Source organism: Pristiophorus japonicus, chromosome 5 (assembly GCF_044704955.1).
Source record: "Pristiophorus japonicus isolate sPriJap1 chromosome 5, sPriJap1.hap1, whole genome shotgun sequence".
NCBI classification, from domain to species: domain Eukaryota; kingdom Metazoa; phylum Chordata; class Chondrichthyes; family Pristiophoridae; genus Pristiophorus; species Pristiophorus japonicus.
The window spans coordinates 176,486,040-176,503,492 of NC_091981.1; the positions used below are offsets into that span (position 1 = coordinate 176,486,040).

General features: G+C 42.3%; 1 protein-coding gene across 5 annotated transcripts in view; it reads left to right on the plus strand.

Annotated features, from left to right (window-relative positions):
• Positions 1–17,453, plus strand: part of tex10 (testis expressed 10) — a 193,171-nt gene that overhangs the window by 138,986 nt on the left and 36,732 nt on the right. The window lies entirely within an intron of this gene.

Consider the following 17,453-nt stretch of genomic DNA (forward strand, 5'->3'; position numbering starts at 1 on the left):
TCTGTTTTTCCTCATGTCGCCATTGGTTCTTCTGCCAATCGTCTTAAATCTATGTCCTTTGGTTCTTGACCCTTCCGCCAATGGAAACTTTTTCTCTCTACTCTGTCTAGATCCCTCATGATTTTTAACACCTCTATCAAATCTCCTCTCAATCTTCTCTGCTCTAAGAACAACCCCAGCTTCTCCAGTCTATCCACGTAACTGAAGTTCCTCATCCCTGGAACAATTTTTGTAAATTTTTTCTGCACCCTTTGAGGCTTTCACATCCGTTCTAAAGTGCAGTGCCCAGAATTGGACACAATACTCCAGTTCAGGACGAACCAGTGTTTTATAAAGATTCTTCATAACTTCCTTGCTTTTGTACTCTTATGCCTCTATTTATGAAGCCCGGTATGCTTTTTTTTATCACTTTCTCAACCTGCCTAGCCACCTTCAACGATTTGTGCACATATACCCCAGGTCTCCCTGTTCATAGAACCCCTTTAGAATTGTACCCTTTAGTTTATATTGCCTCCTTGTTCTTCCTACTAAAATGTATCACTTCGCACTTTTCTACGATAAATTTCATCTGCCATTTGTCTGCCCATTCCACCAGCCTGGCTATGTCCTCTTGAAATCTATCACTAACCTCCTCACTGTTCACTATACTTCCAAGTATCTTGTACATCCAAGTCTGAGTCAATAATATATATCAAGAAAAGCAGTGGTCCTAGTACCGACCACTGGGGAACATCACTGTGTACCCTTCTCCAGCCCGATAAAGAACCGTTCAGCACTACTCTGTTTCCTGTCACTTAGCCAATTTCTTATCCATGCTGCCACTGTCCCTTTTATTCCATGGACTTCAACTTTGTTGGCAAGCCTATTATGTGGCACTTTATTAAACGCCTTTTGGATGTCCATGTACACCACATCAACTACATTGCCCTCATCAATCATCTCTTACCTCATCAAAAAACTCAATCAAGTTAGTTAAACATGATTTTCCTTTGACCATCCGTGCTGGCTTTCCTTAATTAATCCACACTTGTCCAAGTGACTGTTAATTTTGTCCCGGATTATCGTTTCTAAAAACTTTCCCATTACCGAGGTTAAGAACATAAGAATTAGGTACAGGAGTAGGCCATCTAGCCCCTCGAGCCTGCTCCACCATTCAACAAGATCATGGCTGATTTGGCCGTGGACTCAGCTCCACATACCCGCCCGCTCCCCATAACCCTTAATTCCCTTATTGGTTAAAAATCTATCTATCTGTGATTTGAATACATTCATTGAGCTAGCCTCAACTGCTTCCTTGGGCAGAGAATTCTACAGATTCACAACCCTCTGGGAGAAGAAATTCCTTCTCAACTCGGTTTTAAATTGGCTCCCTCATATTTTGAGGCTGTGCCCCCTAGTTCCAGTCTCCCCGACCAGTGCAAACAACCTCTCTGCCTCTATCTTGTCTATCCCTTTCATTATTTTAAATGTTTCTATAAGATCACCCCTCATCTATCTGAACTCCAATGAGTAAAGACCCAGTCTACTCAATCTATCATCATAAGGTAACCCCCTCATCTCCGGAATCAGCCTAGTAAATCGTCTCTGTACCCCCTCCAAGGCTAGTATATCCTTCCTTAAGTAAGGTGACCAAAACTGCACGGAGTACTCCAGGTGCGGTCTCACCAATACCCTGTACAGTTGCAGCAGGACCACCCTGCTTTTGTACTCCATCCCTCTCGCAATGAAGGCCAACATTCCATTCGCCTTCCTGATTACCTGCTGCACCTGCAAACTAACTTTTTGGGATTCATGCACAAGGACCCCCAGGTCCCTCTGCACCTCAGCATGTTGTAATTTCTCCCCATTCAAATAATAATCCCTTTTACTGTTTTTTTTTCCCAAGGTGGATGACCTCACATTTTCTGACATTGTATTCCATCTGCCAAACCTTAGCCCATTCGCTTAACCTATCTAAATCTCTTTGCAGCCTCTCTGTGTCGTCTACACAACCCGCTTTCCCACTAATCTTTGTGTCATCTGCAAATTTTGTTACACTGCACTCTGTCCCCTCTTCCAGGTCATCCATGTATATTGTAAACAGTTGTGGTCCCAGCACCGATCCCTGTGGCACATTAACCACCGATTTCCAACCTGAAAAGGACCCATTTATCCCGACTCTCTGCTTTCTGTTAGCCAGCCAATTCTCGATCCGTGCTGATATATTCCCTCTGACTCCGCGTACCTTTATCTTCTGCAGTAACCTTATGTATGGCACCTTATCGAATGCCTTTTGGAAATCTAAATACACCACATCCATCGCTACACCTCTTATCCACCATGCTCATTATATCCTCAAAGAATTCCAGTAAATTAGTTAAACATGATTTCCCCTTCATGAATCCATGTTGCATCTGCTTGATTGCACTATTCCTATCTAGATGTCCCGCTATTTCTTCTTTTATGATAGATTCAGGCATTTTCCCCACTACTGACTGGTGTGTAGTTGCTGAGTTTATCCTACACACTTGTTCAAAAAAGGATGCAACATTTGCAATTCTCCAGTCCTCTGGCACCCCCGTATCTAAGGAGAATTGGAAGATTATGGCCGATACCTCTGCAATTTCCACTTTTACTTCCCTCAGCATCCTTGGATGCTTCCCATCCAGTCCCAATGACTTATCTACTTTTAAGTACAGTCAGCCTTTCTAGTACCTCTTGATCAATTTTTATTCCACCTGGTATCTCAACTACCTCCTCTTTTGCTATGACCGTGGCAACATCTTCTTTGGTAAAGACAGTGCAAAGTACTTATTTAGTACCTCAGCCATGCCCTTTGCCTCTATGCGTAGGTCTCCTTTTTGGTCCCGAATCGGCCCCACCCCTCTTATCATTTAAATACCTAGAGAAGACTTTTGAATTCCCTTTTATGTTAGCTGCAAGTTTATTCTCATATTCTCTTTGCCCCTCTTTTTTCCTTTTTCATTTCCCCTCTAAGCTTTCTATATTCAGCCTGGTTCTCACTGAACTTTATATATTCTCAAATCCAGCAGTCATACTATAATTTTCATGTCAAATGTATGCTACATGTAAATTCTGTGTGTGAATTGTAATGCAGCATTACAATTACAAGTTCATCAGCTCTCTCTTGTTCCTCATTTGTGTTCCTCTACGTATGAGGACAGTAGTAAATATGAATTTTTATGATGTCACATTGGCAATGTTGTGGGTGACTTTCTATGCCCATAGTCAAGTCTCTTCTTCAACAACTTGTATTTATATACCATCTTTAACGTAGTAAAACATCCCAGGGAATTTCATAGGAGTATTATAAGACAAAAAAATTGACACTGAGCCACATTAGGAGAAATTAGGGCAGATGGCCAAAAGCTTGGTCAAAGAGCTAGGTTTTAAGAAGTGTCGCACTGGGATAGCTCTTCCGAAAGTTATGAATGATGGCCTCTGTGATATTGGCCTTGGTGCACTATCCATCCTCCTCCTCAATCCCTCTGTAGCATTTGATACTGTCGAATCCACTATCCTTCATCACCCCTGCTCTGTTGTCTAGTTCCTTGGGATTGGTCTTGCGTGGTTGCACTTCTACTTTCTGAACATAGCGGACATATCTCCAATAATGGCTTCTCTTCATGCTGCTGCATAGGTCCCAATGGAGCTCCTAACCGCCTTTCACCCCTTGCAATTCTTCTTTTACATGCTGTCCATCTGTGTCTGCTCTTGATCCCTCACCCACCTACGTACTATCAGACTGCTTGATTGAAATCATGGATGAGTCACAACTTCGTTCAACTGAACATCAAGAGGACCAAAGACATTGCTATTGGACATCACCTGGCCATTTGCTGAGGCTGAACCAGACTACACAAAACCTTGGTGTTAGATCTAGATTTTAGCTTCAACCTAACATCTTGTCCATCAGTAAGACCACTAGCTTCCATCGCTGCAACATCTTCTGCCTCTGAACCTACATTAGCCCCTTCTACTCTAAGTTTTGGCCACACTTGGATTTAGTATACAAGGTGAGAGATTTTAATGTTGGGGAAATAAATATTTTTGAGGGTAGTGTTGATATCAGATAAGACTTAATAACAGAAAATTCAGGTTAGGCAGCATCTGTGGAGAGAGAAACAGATATAACATTTCAGGTCTAGATTTGGTTTCGGCACTTTACAGCCTTCTGGACTCAACTTCGAGTTCAAGAATTTCAAACCATAATCTCTGCCCCTATTTGTTTTTTCTGTTTTTTCTCTCTTTCCCACAGCAGCTGTTGATGATTCTGCCATCTCTATTTACACCCTGTCTAGACCCATCTTTTATTTCTTAACTTGTCCCATTACCCACTCCTTTTGCCTTGCACCATCATCCCTTTTGTCTCTTAATCTCTCCTGCCTTCCATCCTATCAGACCTTCCCTTTTGTTCTTTCCTCCCTTCCCCCCTTTCCCTACCCTACCCTTGCTTAAACACCTGTTGCATCTCTAACTTTTTCCTGTTCTCATGAAGGGTCATTGACCAGAAATGTTAACTCTCTTTCTCTCTCCACAGATGCTGCCTGACCTGCTGAGTATTTACAGCATTTTCTGTTTTTATTTCAGATTCCAGCATCCGCAGTATTTTGCTTTTGTATCAGATCAGACTTGGGTATAAAGTAAGGACGCGTTTATTTGTAATGTAAAAATAGCTGCCCTTTGTCTCTGGTCCCCTTGGAGGATAAGCCACACCCTGAAGTTTCTCTGGAATGTATAACTGGAAGCGCCCATCCCAAGTTCCCACTGACTTCGCAAATTGTAAATCGATCCACTTTGACTTCCAGAAGCCACAGAGGATAGATCTTCACCAAGTACAAGCCAAAGTCCCTTACCCCAGCGCAATTGCGACCCTCCCCCAGCCAAAGTCCTTGCCCCCCAGCACAAATGATGTCTCCCCCAGATGAAGTCCCTTACACCAGCACAAGTGCTGCATCCTCCAGCCGAAGTCCCTCAACCATGGCTAACAAGGGAAATTAAGGATAGTGTTAAATCCAAGGAAGAGGCATATAACTGGCCAGAAAAAGCAGCAAACCCGAGGACTGGGAGAAATTTAGAATTCAGCAGAGGAGGACAAAGGGTTTAATTAGGAGGATGAAAATAGAGTATGAGAGGAAGCTTGCCGGGAACATAAAAACTGACTGCAAAAGCTTCTATAGATATGTGAAGAGAAAAAGATTAGTGAAGACAAACGTAGGTCCCTTGCAGTCAGATTCAAGTGAATTTATAATGTGGAACAAAGAAATGCAGACCAGTTGAACAAATACTTTGGTTCTGTCTTCACAAAGGAAGACACAAATAACCTTCCGGAAATACTAGGGGACCGAGGGTCTAGTGAGAAGGAGGAACTGAAGGAAATCCTTATTGGCGGAAAATTGTGTCAGGGAAATTGATGGGATTGAAGGCCGATAAATCCCTGGGGCCTGATAGTCTGCATCTCAGAGTACTTAAGGAAGTGGCCCTAGAAATAATGGATGCATTGATGATCATTTTCCAACAACCTATCGACTCTGGATCAGTTCCTATGGACTGGAGGGTAGCTAATGTAACACCACTTTTTAAAAAAGGAGGGAGAGAGAAAACAGGTAATTATAGATCGGTTAGCCTGACATCGGTGGTGGGGAAAATGTTGGAATCAATTATTAAAGATTAAATAGCAGCGCATTTGGAAAGCAGTGGCAGGATCGGTCCAAGTCAGCATGGATTTATGAAAGGGAAATCATGCTTGACAAATCTTCTGGAATTTTTTGAGGATGTAACTAGTAGAGTGGACAAGGGAGAACCAATGGATGTGGTGTATTTGGACTTTCAAAAGGCTTTTGGCAAGGTCCCACACAAGAGATTGGTGTGCAAAATTAAAGCACATGGTATTGGGGGTAATGTACAGACGTGGATAGAGAACTGTTTGGCAGACAGGAAGCAGAGAGTCGGGGTAAACTGGTCCTTTTCAGAATTTCAGAATGGCAGGCAGTGACTAGTGGGGTGCTGCAGGGCTCAGTGCTGGGACCCCAGCTACTTACAATATACATTAATGATTTGGATGAAGGAATTGGGTATAATATCTCCAAGTTTGCAGATGACACTAAGCGGGGTGGCAGTGTGAGCTGTGAGGAGGACGCTAAGAGGCTGCAGGGTGACTTGGACAGGTTAGGTGAGTGGGCAAATGCATGGCAGATGCAGTATAATGTGGATAAATGTGAGGTTATCCACTTTGGGGGCAAAAACACGAAGGCAGAATATTATCTGAATGGCAGCAGATTAGGAAAACGGGAGGTGCAACGAGACCTGGGTGCCATGGTATATCAGTCATTGAAAGTTGGCATGCAGGTACAGTAGGCGGTGAAGAAGGCAAATGGTATGTTGGCCTTCATAGCTAGGGGATTTGAATATAAGAGCAGGGAGGTCTTACTGCAGTTGGACAGGGACTTGGTGAGGCCTCATCTGGAATATTGTGTTCAGTTTTGGTCTCCTAATCTGAGGAAGGATGTTCTTGCTATTGAGGGAGTGCAGCGAAGGTTCACCAGACTGATTCCCGGGATGACAGGACTGACATATGAGGAGAGACTGGATCGACTGGATTCACTGGAGTTTAGAAGGATGAGAGGGGATCTCATAGAAACATATAAAATTCTGACGGGACTGGACAGGTTGGATGCAGGAAGAATGTTCCTGATGTTGGGGAAGTCCAGAACCAGGCGACATAGTCTAAGGATAAGGGGTAAGCCATTTAGGACTGAGATGAGGAGAAACTTCTTCACTCAAAGAGTTGTTAACCTGTGAAATTTCCTGCCGCAGAGAGTTGTTGATGCCAGTTCATTGGATATCTTCAGGAGGGTGTTAGATATGGCCCTTACGGCTAAAGGGGATCAAGGGGTATGGAGAGAAAGCAGGAAAGGGATACTGAGGTGAATGATCAGCCATGATCTTATTGAATGGTGTTGCAGGCTCGAAGGGCCGAATGGCCTACTCCTGCACCTATTTTCTCTGTTTCTACTTACACCAGCGCAAGTGCATGACCTTACACCCACAACCTCGCCCCCTGTCCCCATCCCCGTCCCCCCCCCATAGATGGGACATTGTATATGGATTGTTAACAGGTTTATTGGGTATGAAGTGAATAGTGATTTCTGGATTTCATCCACTCCAACGATGTCCCTTGAAACAACGTGCTCCATCTTTCCTGAGTTCCCTCCTCCCTCCCCTCCGATCCCCCCGCTACCTGTGTCTGTTCTTCCCTCCCCCCCCCCACACTCAGTCTCTCTCTCTCTCTCTCTCTCCCCCTCCCCAGTCTCTCTCTCTCTCTCTCTTCCCCCCCCTCCCCCAGTCTCTCTCTCTCTTCCCCCCCCCCCCATTCTCTCTCTCTCTCTCTCTCTTTCTTCCGCAGACTCGCCCTCCCTTCTCTTTCCCCCGCGTCCCCCAGACTCTTGCACCCTTCCACCCCAGGCTTTCTCTTCTCTTTCCTACCCTCCGCCACTGATGCTCTCTTTCTTCCAGCCCCCCCCCCCCCAAAACTCTCTCTCTTTCTCTCCCTCCCCCAATGCTCTCGCGCTCTCTCATTTCCCACTGGCCGGGTCGGGGCCGCTCGGCGCTCTGGGCTGCTCAATCGGGGGCTTAACGGGCAACGTGGTCGGAGTGATTCAGGTTCGGGCCGCACTTCGGGTCCAGCATTTCCGGTTTGGGTGGGAGGCATCGGGGGCGGAGTCTCGACAGACGCAAGAGCAGACGGACAGAAAAAAGACATTACAAATAGTCAGTCCCATAAAGTAAAACTCCCTCAACTCTGCTCCAACTGCAATTTCAAAAGCACACCTCTTATGACACCAAACTGAATATTTCCACTTCCTTCACAAGCAACCTTTCTGATTGAGATTAACAATTAGGCAGTTTTGTGTTGCAGACTAGCCCCCACAAAGAACTGGGATGATCCTTCTGGGATGATTCCGCTGGCCTGTACATATCCCAATGTGAAGACTTCAATTATATCAGGCTAGGCTGCATTCAAATGTAGCCTCAGAATTAAAAGAAGTCTGGGTGTAAATGTCATTATGGCATGAAAGGAGGATGTTTGTATCCTGTCCTTGGTTGCTTACATATATTTGTTTCCCTTGCAAACTGTTTCCCAGGTTCTGAATTGCAATTGCTTATTCTATAAATCCTGCGATCTGAGTCAGGCCCTTACAATGAAGATCTCTTGTTATCAGCAACTGCACAAGCAGCTATGACTCTTGCTAATATTGTCCTGTCAAACCCATTTACTTCACAGTGTAAACAGCACCTGACAGAATATATTTTCTGGTAAGACGGGAGCCCCACAGGCTGAGACACTGGCTTTGGAAGTTAAGCTTCATCAGCTGCTTCATCACCTGGATATATCTAGCTTTCTGTAATTCCACTGAGCATGTTAATCTGGATAAGTCTGAGACTCTATTTAACAACATATTTGCATCAGCCACTTTTTAGAAGGGAGTTTCCAGTTATGTATTTTTAGAACTATATAGAATTAAAAAAAAAAATGATTTTGGCCTATTTGACATGAATGTATTTTAATTGATTCCCCCTATTAACCTTTTCGCCACTATTAACCTTTTAGCCCCTATTACCTTTTAGAAAGCATTCTGGACACAGCACAATTTAAAGTCCAACTTTTAAGTACTATATAGATATACCGCTTTTAGTTGTAAAAAACAACTATTATCCAAATGCTTTGATTTTTATTAAAGCCTTCAGTTTATATTGCTGATTATATGAATTATAAATGCAACAAAGGTAGATATTTGAAGGGCCATGCCAAATACAGAATTTATCAAATTCTTAATTGCACCCACAGCAGAACAGAGAGGCTGCATCTGGTGGATGTTGACTGTTTAAATATATAGGCAGTTATATGTACAGGTATTTGAATTAGGTGGTTTTAAGTTGTCAATAATGGACAATAAAAATGTCAGCTAGCTATTAATGAAACCTCCAGAAATATTAACACCCTTGGGTTTTAAATAATTCTGTGCTCAAGTACTACATGTAATGAGGTTTGTTTCTTTTCGGCTTGTTTATAAATTGACGCATTTGTGGCTAAATTCTTCCAATTTTCAAAATGTAACTTTGTACAGAACTAAAATCAAACCTTACTGCTCTGCAGAACTATTGACTATTGACTCAGTTAGTGTGCTGAAGATCCACTATATTTAGTGATGATTCCCCAACAAAATCTCTTTTATTCACAAAAAAGCTTTATGCATGTCTGTTTTTGTATTTTTGTAGAAAATGTATTGATTATTTGTCCAACATAACTGCAAGCAAAATGTAAAATAATACTTCAGTTGAAATTATTTGTATGAAAATTTTAGAACACAAAAAGCCCAAGGACATAAAATCATGATTTTAAAAAATCCTGTTACCTCATACAATTAAGTATGTCTGAACCAATAAACCTCATTTGTTCAGCGACATACTGATGTTGAGCATGCTATTTGGGGTTTAAATTTATTCAATCTATCATATTATCATCACCATCGAACATAATCTGCAATAGAAAATTGTCTCACATGCGACAGCATTTGAAAGGCAAAATAATTCAAGTAGCAATTGATTCTTAAAAATGTTTACAAGAAAAATAGTGTAGTTTTCTCCTCATTTTTACTCTCTTTTTTGTGACTTTGTGGAACATGTGTTCAGGTAGCGCAAGATACAGGCACTTTCCTGGCCACTACCAGTGCTGTTTTGTCATTGGCAGTTGCAGAGTGAAGCCTCCAATGATCTATTTACCCTTGTTGTCAGTTACTCATAACTCTCTGCTTTATGCTCCCCATGATAGCTCAACCACGAGTCTTAAGATATGAGGAAAGATTGAGGAAGTTGGGTTTGCTCTCATTTTTCAAAAAAACACTTACTATAAACATCACAAAGATTTGGGGAAAAAGCTACTGGGCAGAAATGCTGAAGTTTAAAAAAAAATATATAGAGTTAACTGGATGATGCTGGGAAATTAGGCACTCTGCACATGTTGAGACCTCACAATCTGAATTCAGCTCATTAAGTCATGGCTTTGGACAAGAATATCAAGTCATACAAGGCTTTTGGGAGAGGCTGAAGCATTCAAGTAAACACTTTAATGAAGGCATTAAAGAATGTAAACCATTAAATAGATATGTTGAATCATGTTGTAAAATATGTATTTTCTTGGTTTTTGTTTGTAATTTTGTTTAATCCTTCATTTTGGATATTAGGAATTTTAGTACTAAAGAAATTGATGGCTGAAAATAATTTTCAGAGTGCATCCTGAGCGGTTTATGGGAACCCACTGTCTCGATCTTAATTTCATTTTTATCTTGATTTGCGCAATATATTTTAAATATAAAATAGCAGCTGTATGCCTCACACAGAATGACACCTTTAACATTGAAAATACTTATTGCAGTGTCGAATACAGCTGTGAGAGATACTGCAGGTACTTAAGTTTTCAATGAAACGCGTGCCCTATGCACTAATTTTAATAATTAAATTTCATCTAATTCATGTCATCTTCTGTTTAAGATGTCATTAGGGTTTGAGGAAAGACTGGAGAAGTTTGGTCTTTTCACCCATGAATGGGTCAACTGAGAGGTGATACTACAAGATCTGAGATAGTAAACAATATGGAAAAAATGGATCCAGAAAATTTAGAACTGATGTTCTCACAGAGTGATCAAGACATGAAATGGACTTCCAGTTTTGGAAGTGGAGGCACAAGCCTGGGAATCATTGAAGAAATAATTGGGTTCAGTGATGGGACTACTTTAGTGTCTTTCTGGATATAGGAGCTTAGATGGGCTGAATGGCTTTCCACATCCATTTTTATTTTGCAGAAAACAATCTTTTAAATGCATGTCCATGATTTGTAATGCATATATGAACATTAAATATATGCAAGTATATAGGTTTACAAAACAATCTTTACACAGACCTTATGGTAAGCAATGTACTTTATAAAGGCCAGGTGAATTTTTTTTTTAATTATTGGTATAACTTATAGATGCACCATCACTGTCAGCTGTTTAGAAATCATAACACCTTTTGTAGCATTTTTGATTATTTTTGTATAGTACAAATCAAGAATGCTACTCAAGATGTTGCTATGATTTCTGAGCTGTTAATCACCACCTTAGTTGGCTATTCTGCTCAAGCCAGCAGTACAGTTTTCTGCTATATTGACCAAGCTAATGCTTAAAATAAGTCCTCTTTTAAATGGTCTGTATCTCTGTATGCTTTACATTATTTTATGTTTCCTATTTTTGGATAGTGTTTTTCAAAAAATGAATTTACAGCAGACCCTATTGGAAATGTGTGATTTAATCTGAAAGCAGGTGTCAATATAATAATAAGTGGGAATTAAACATTCTTTCAAGCAGATACTTTGCATAAGACGAATTGAAGGTGATCCATCATGGCCACTTGGTCTGTTCATTGCCGACTGTAAATTAGACTTTCTATTGAAAATAGAATATTTTTTCAACTTCAAACAAGGTTTGATCGATAAATATTGCTATCCTTTGCGTTTCTAAGGACATTTACTTTCGTACAAATAATTTCCAACTTTTCTTACAAACTTAAATAAATTCATAGCTGTTTTATGACTAGGTAATTTGAGCGGTTTAAAAAGAAACTGCAAATGCTAGAAATCTAAATTTAATTTTTAAAAAACTGTTGGAAATAGACAGCAGATCCGTCAGCATCTATGAAATGAAAAGACAAACTAACATTCCAGGTTTAAAATCCTTGCTCAGGAACCAAAAAGTTAATCTGTCTTTTCTGTTTCCAGCAGCTGACTAACCTGTCTTGCATTTTCAGCATTTAATGTTTTTTTACGAACGCTAGGAATTTATTTCAAAAAGTGCATAAACACTATATTGTTCAGAGATTATTTCTGTGTGTGCGATATTACAATTTCTATGCATCTTTAACTTGGCTCTGCAACATTATTGATATGCTTCTTCTGAATTATTCATGACCTTCATCAAGAGCAATTAGTCACTAAGTCACTCACATGGCTGACCCGATCCAGTTCTTTGTGATGGCTAGCCTTTGGCTTTTTGAATGTAGCCCTTGATTTAATCACCAGAGGATGCACTCAAATAAATGTTCAGTTATTAGTGCTAGACTTATATTTTAAAGTTTGGAAGAAAAAGTAAATTTTGGGGCAGGAGGGCAAGTCAGTTTTCAATTGACTGATCTCGTAACTGGGAATTGGGATTCAATTGAGACCTACCTCTTGGGTATTTTAAATCGATGTGCCAAACGCTCTCATTCTAAATGAATTGGCTCTGGTTTCAGTTGTGAGGTGAAGAGTTAACATTTTAAACTGTTTACACTCTTTTTCCACTATAGATAAGAAACTTAAATTACTTTGTGTTACAGCTGTGTGTGTTTGGTGTTGGGGGATATAGAAACATAGAAAATAGGTACAGAAGTAGGCCATTCGGCCCTTTGAGCCTGCACCACCATTCAATAAGATCATGGCTGATCATTCACCTCAGTATCCCTTTCCTGCTTTCTCTCCATACCCCTTGATATCTTTAGCCATAAGGGCCATATCTAACACCCTCTTGAAGATATCCAATGAACTGGCATCAACAACTCTGCGGCAGGAAATTTCACAGGTTAACAACTCTTTGAGTGAAGAAGTTTCTCCTCATCTCAGTCCTAAATGGCTTACCCCTTATCCTTTGACTATGTCGCCTGGTTCTGGACTTCCCCAACATCAGGAACATTCTTTCTGCATCTAACCTGTTCAGTCCCGTCAGAATTTTCTATGTTTCTATGAGATCCCCTCTCATCCTTCTAAACTCCAGTGAATACAGGCCCAGTTGATCCAGTCTCTCCTCATATGTCAATTCAGCCATCCCTGGAATCAGTCTGGTGAACCTTTGCTGCACTCCCTCAATAACAAGAACGTCCTTCCTCGGATTAGGAGACCAAAACTGAACACACTATTCCAAGTGAGGCCTCACTAAGGCCCTGTACAATTGCAGTAAGACCTCCCTGCTCCTATACTTTCATCCTCTCGCTATGAAGGCCAACATGCCATTTGCCCTCTTCACTGCCTGCTGTACCTGCATGCCAACTTTCAATGACTGATGAACTATGACACCCAGGTCTCGTTGCACCTCCCCTTTTCCTAATCTGCCACCATTCAGATAATATTCTGCCTTTGTGTTTTTGCCACTAAAGTGGATAACCTCACATTTATCCACATTATACTGCATCTGCCATGCATTTGCCCACTCACCTAACCAGTTCAAATCACTCTGCAGCCTCTTAGCATCCTCCTCACAGCTCACACCGCCACCCAGTTTAGTGTCATTTGCAAACTTGGAGATATTATACTCAATTCCTTCATCCAAATTATTTATGTATATTGTAAAGAGATGGGGTCCCAGCACAGCTCTGCGGCACTCCACTAGTCACTGCCTCCCATTCCGAAAAGGACCCGTTTATCCCGACTCTCTGCTTCCTGTCTGCCAACCAGTTCTCTATCAAACTCCAGTACATTACCCCCAATACCATGTGCTTTGATTTTGCACACCAATCTCTTATGTGGGACCTTGTCAAAGACCGTTTGAAAGTCCAAATATACCACATTCACTGGTTCTCCCTTTTCCACTCTACTAGTTACATCCTCAAAAAAGTTCCAGAAGATTTGTCAAGCATGATTTCCCATTCATAAATCCATGCTGACTTGGACTGATCCTGTCACTGCTTTCCAAATGCGCTGCTATTTCATCCTTAATAATTGATTCCAATATTTTCCCCACTACTGATGTCAGGCTAACCGGTCGAAAATTCCCCGTTTTCTCTCCCTCCTTTTTTAAAAAGTGGTGTTACATTAGCTACCCTCCAGTCCATAGGAACTGATCCAGAGTTGATAGATTGTTGGAAAATGACCACCAATGCATCCGCTATTTCTAGGGCAACTTCCTTAAGTACTCTGGGATGCAAACTATCAGGCCCTAGGGATTTATCAGCCTTCAATCCCATCAATTTCCCCAACACAATTTCCCGCCTAATAAGGATATCCTTCAGTTCCTCCTTCTCACTAGACCCTCGGTCCCCTAGTACATCCAGAAGGTTATTTGTGTCTTCCTTTGTGAAGACAGAACCAAAGTATTTGTTCAAATTGGTCTGCCATTTCTTTGTTCCCCATTATAAATTCACCTGAGTCTGACTGCAAGGGACCTACGTTTGTCTTCATTAATCTTTTTCTCTTCACATATCTATAGAAGCTTTTGCAGTCAGTTTTTATGTTCCCAGCAAGCTTCCTCTATTTTCCCCCTCCTAATTAAATAACTAGTGACACAATGATGATGTTGAATTTCTATTATGGATAGGGATGAAGTTTTATTTCCACAAATTTTGCAAGGCAAGTGCCACTGTGGTAAAATGCTGAGCAAACTTAATTATGAGAATGATTCTACCACATCTCCTGGCAACTGGACCTTGAACATTGCTGCCAGAAACCTGGGAGCAGGTCATCTGTGCTCAGTTGGGGATGTTGCATGTCATGGGGAGAAAGAGTGAAAAAAGGAAATTTAAATGAATAGCAAACACAAATGTGTGATCTTATTGAACATAAACATTATGAGGTATGCATTTATCTTGAGAGTCCTGCTCTTGTGAACACTGTTTTATCTCATGGGCAGAATATTTGTTAAAATTTGTAAAACACACGTCACTCTTCGTTATAGCCTGATTCACAAGCTCCTTCAGGCTGCACAGGCACTTGTCAAACTATTTCACTCCTTTTAAGATAGTAGACTGATATTTCATCATCATAGGCAGTCCCTCGAAATCGAGGATGACTTGTTTCCACTCTAAAAGTGAGTTCTCAGGTGGCTGTACAGTCCAATGTGGGAATTACAGTCCCTGTCACAGGTGGGGCAGACAGTGGTTGAGGGAAAGGGTGGGTGGGGGGCCTGGTTTGCCGCACGCTCCTTCCGCTGTCTGTGCTTGATTTCTGCATGCTCTTGGTGATGAGACTCGAGATCAGCACCCTCACGAATGCTCTTCTTCCATTCTGGGCCAGGGATTCTCAGGTGCCGGTGGGGATGTTGCCCTTTATCAAGGAGGCTTTGAGGGGGTCCTTGAAACGTTTCCTCTGCCCACTTGTGCTCGCTTGTCGTGTAGAAGTTCCGAGTAGAGCGCTTGCTTAGGGAGTCTCATGTCGGGCATGCGAACGATGTGGCCCGCCCAATGAAGCTGGTCGAGCGTGGTCACTGCTTCGATGCTGGGGATGTTGGCCTGAGCAAAAACACTGACGTTGGTGCATCTATCCTCCCAGTGGATTTGCAGGATCTTGCGGAGGCAGCGTTGGTGGTACCTCTCCAGCGCTTTGAGATGTCTGCTGTATATGGTCCATGTCTCTGAGCCATATAGGAGGGCAGGTATCACTACCGGCCTGTAGACCATAAGCTTGGTGCCAGATTTGAGGTCCTGGTCTTCAAAATCACTCTTCCTCAAGCGACCGAAGGCTGTGCTGATGCACTGGAGGCAGTGTTGGACCTCGTCATCGATGTCTGCCCTTGCTGATAGTAGGCTCCCGAGGTCTACAGTGTCCAAGGTCGCCCCAATGATTTTGATGACCGGGGGCAGTGCTGTGTGGCGGGGTCAGGTTGGTGGAGGACCTTTGTCTTACGGATATTTAGCGTAACGACCATGCTTTCGTACGCTTCGGTGAAGGTGTTGACGATGGCTTGAAGTTTGTCCTCAGTGTGCGCAGACGCAAGCATCGTCCACATACTGAAGTTCGATGATAGAGGATGGGACGACTTTGGATCTAGCCTGGAGGCAGTGAAGGTTGAACAGGTTCCCATTGATTCTATAGTTTAGTTCCACTCCAACGGGAAGCTTGTTGAGAGTGAGATGAAGCATTTGCAGCAAGGAAGATCGAGAAAAGTGTTGGTGCGATGACGCAGCCCTGTTTGACCCCGGTCCGGATGTGGATTGGGTTTCTGGTGGATGCGTTGGTCAGGATCATGGCTTGCATGTCATTGTGGAGCAGGTGGAGGGTGGTGGCAAACTTTTGGGGGCAGCCAAAACGGAGGAGGACGCTCCATTGTTCCTCACGGTTGACAGTGTCAAAGTCGGCCAGGTACAAGGATTGATGCTGTTCCCTGCATTTCTCTTGTAGTGGTTGCGTGGTGAAGATCATGTCCGTTGTACCCCTTAGTGGATGGAACCCGCATTGTGACTCTGGGAGGAGCTCTTCAGCCATGGGGAGAAGACGATTGAGGAGTATTCTTGCAATGACTTTCCCAGTGGCTTGACAGCAGAGAGATTCCTTTGTAGTTACCGCAGTCGGACTTGTCCCCTCTTTTGAAGATGTTTACAATTACGGCATCTCTGAGATCTGGCATGTTCTCCTCCTTCTAGATAAGAGAGATGAGGTCATGCATTCGTGCCAATAGTGCTTCTCCACCATATTTTAGTGCCTCAGCAGGGATTCCATCTGCTCCTGATGCCCTGTTGTTCTTGAGCTGATGGGTGGCCTTTTCTATCTCGTGCAGGGCTGAGGTTTTGCTGAGATGATGGTGAGTAGCATGCTGTGGGATGAAGTCGAGGACACTCGCGTCGAAGGCAGAATGTCGGTTAAGGAGATCTTCAAAATGCTCGTTCCAGTGTGCCCTGACTGCCTCAGTGTCCTTAATAAGTGCCTCTCCATTCTTGGCCAGTAGTGGGGTGGGGTCTTGGGTGCTTGGGCCATAGGCGGACTTGACTGCACTGAAGAAACCTCGCACATCGTGGTTGTCGGCCAGCTGCTGGATCTCCTGTGCTTTCTCCACCTATTCTTTAGGTCGTGTGTTTTTTGTTGGACCTCGGCCTTCATCTGCCTGTAGAGCTGTTTAACTACTGCTGAATAGATACTGTAGAGATATTTAACCTACTGCTGAAGTCCTTCAAAAGTATTTATTGATTTTTTTCCACTTGGATATTATATCTAGCTTTAATTAAATTTCAGATTTGATTGGCTATCATAAAATGAATATGCTTTTAATTGATTTCTATTTAACAAAACCTGTTTGGGCTCTGGTCCCATGAGCTGTTCATTTCTGCTGTTATGCATATGTTTGTCGGCAGGACAATCTGCTCACCTGTGAAATCATCTACTGATACAACTTTGACCACTTTTTCATATGAAGGGAGATTGGAGAGCTTGATGGTGTGTGTGTTGGTTTTTGATTTATGTGTACACTTAACGGCTTCTAGTTATACTAGCTCTAAACAAACTGGATATTCCTCTCATTTAGTCTTTAATCTTTGACAATTCCATGTAGTTTTGGCTAAAGTTCAATCCTAAATGTTAGTTGCCTATATATGTAAGATTTAGCTAACATTTTGGAAAATGGCTGCCATACTTAGTACAGATAAGTATGTTGTATGTCCTTACTTTATCAACTGCTTTG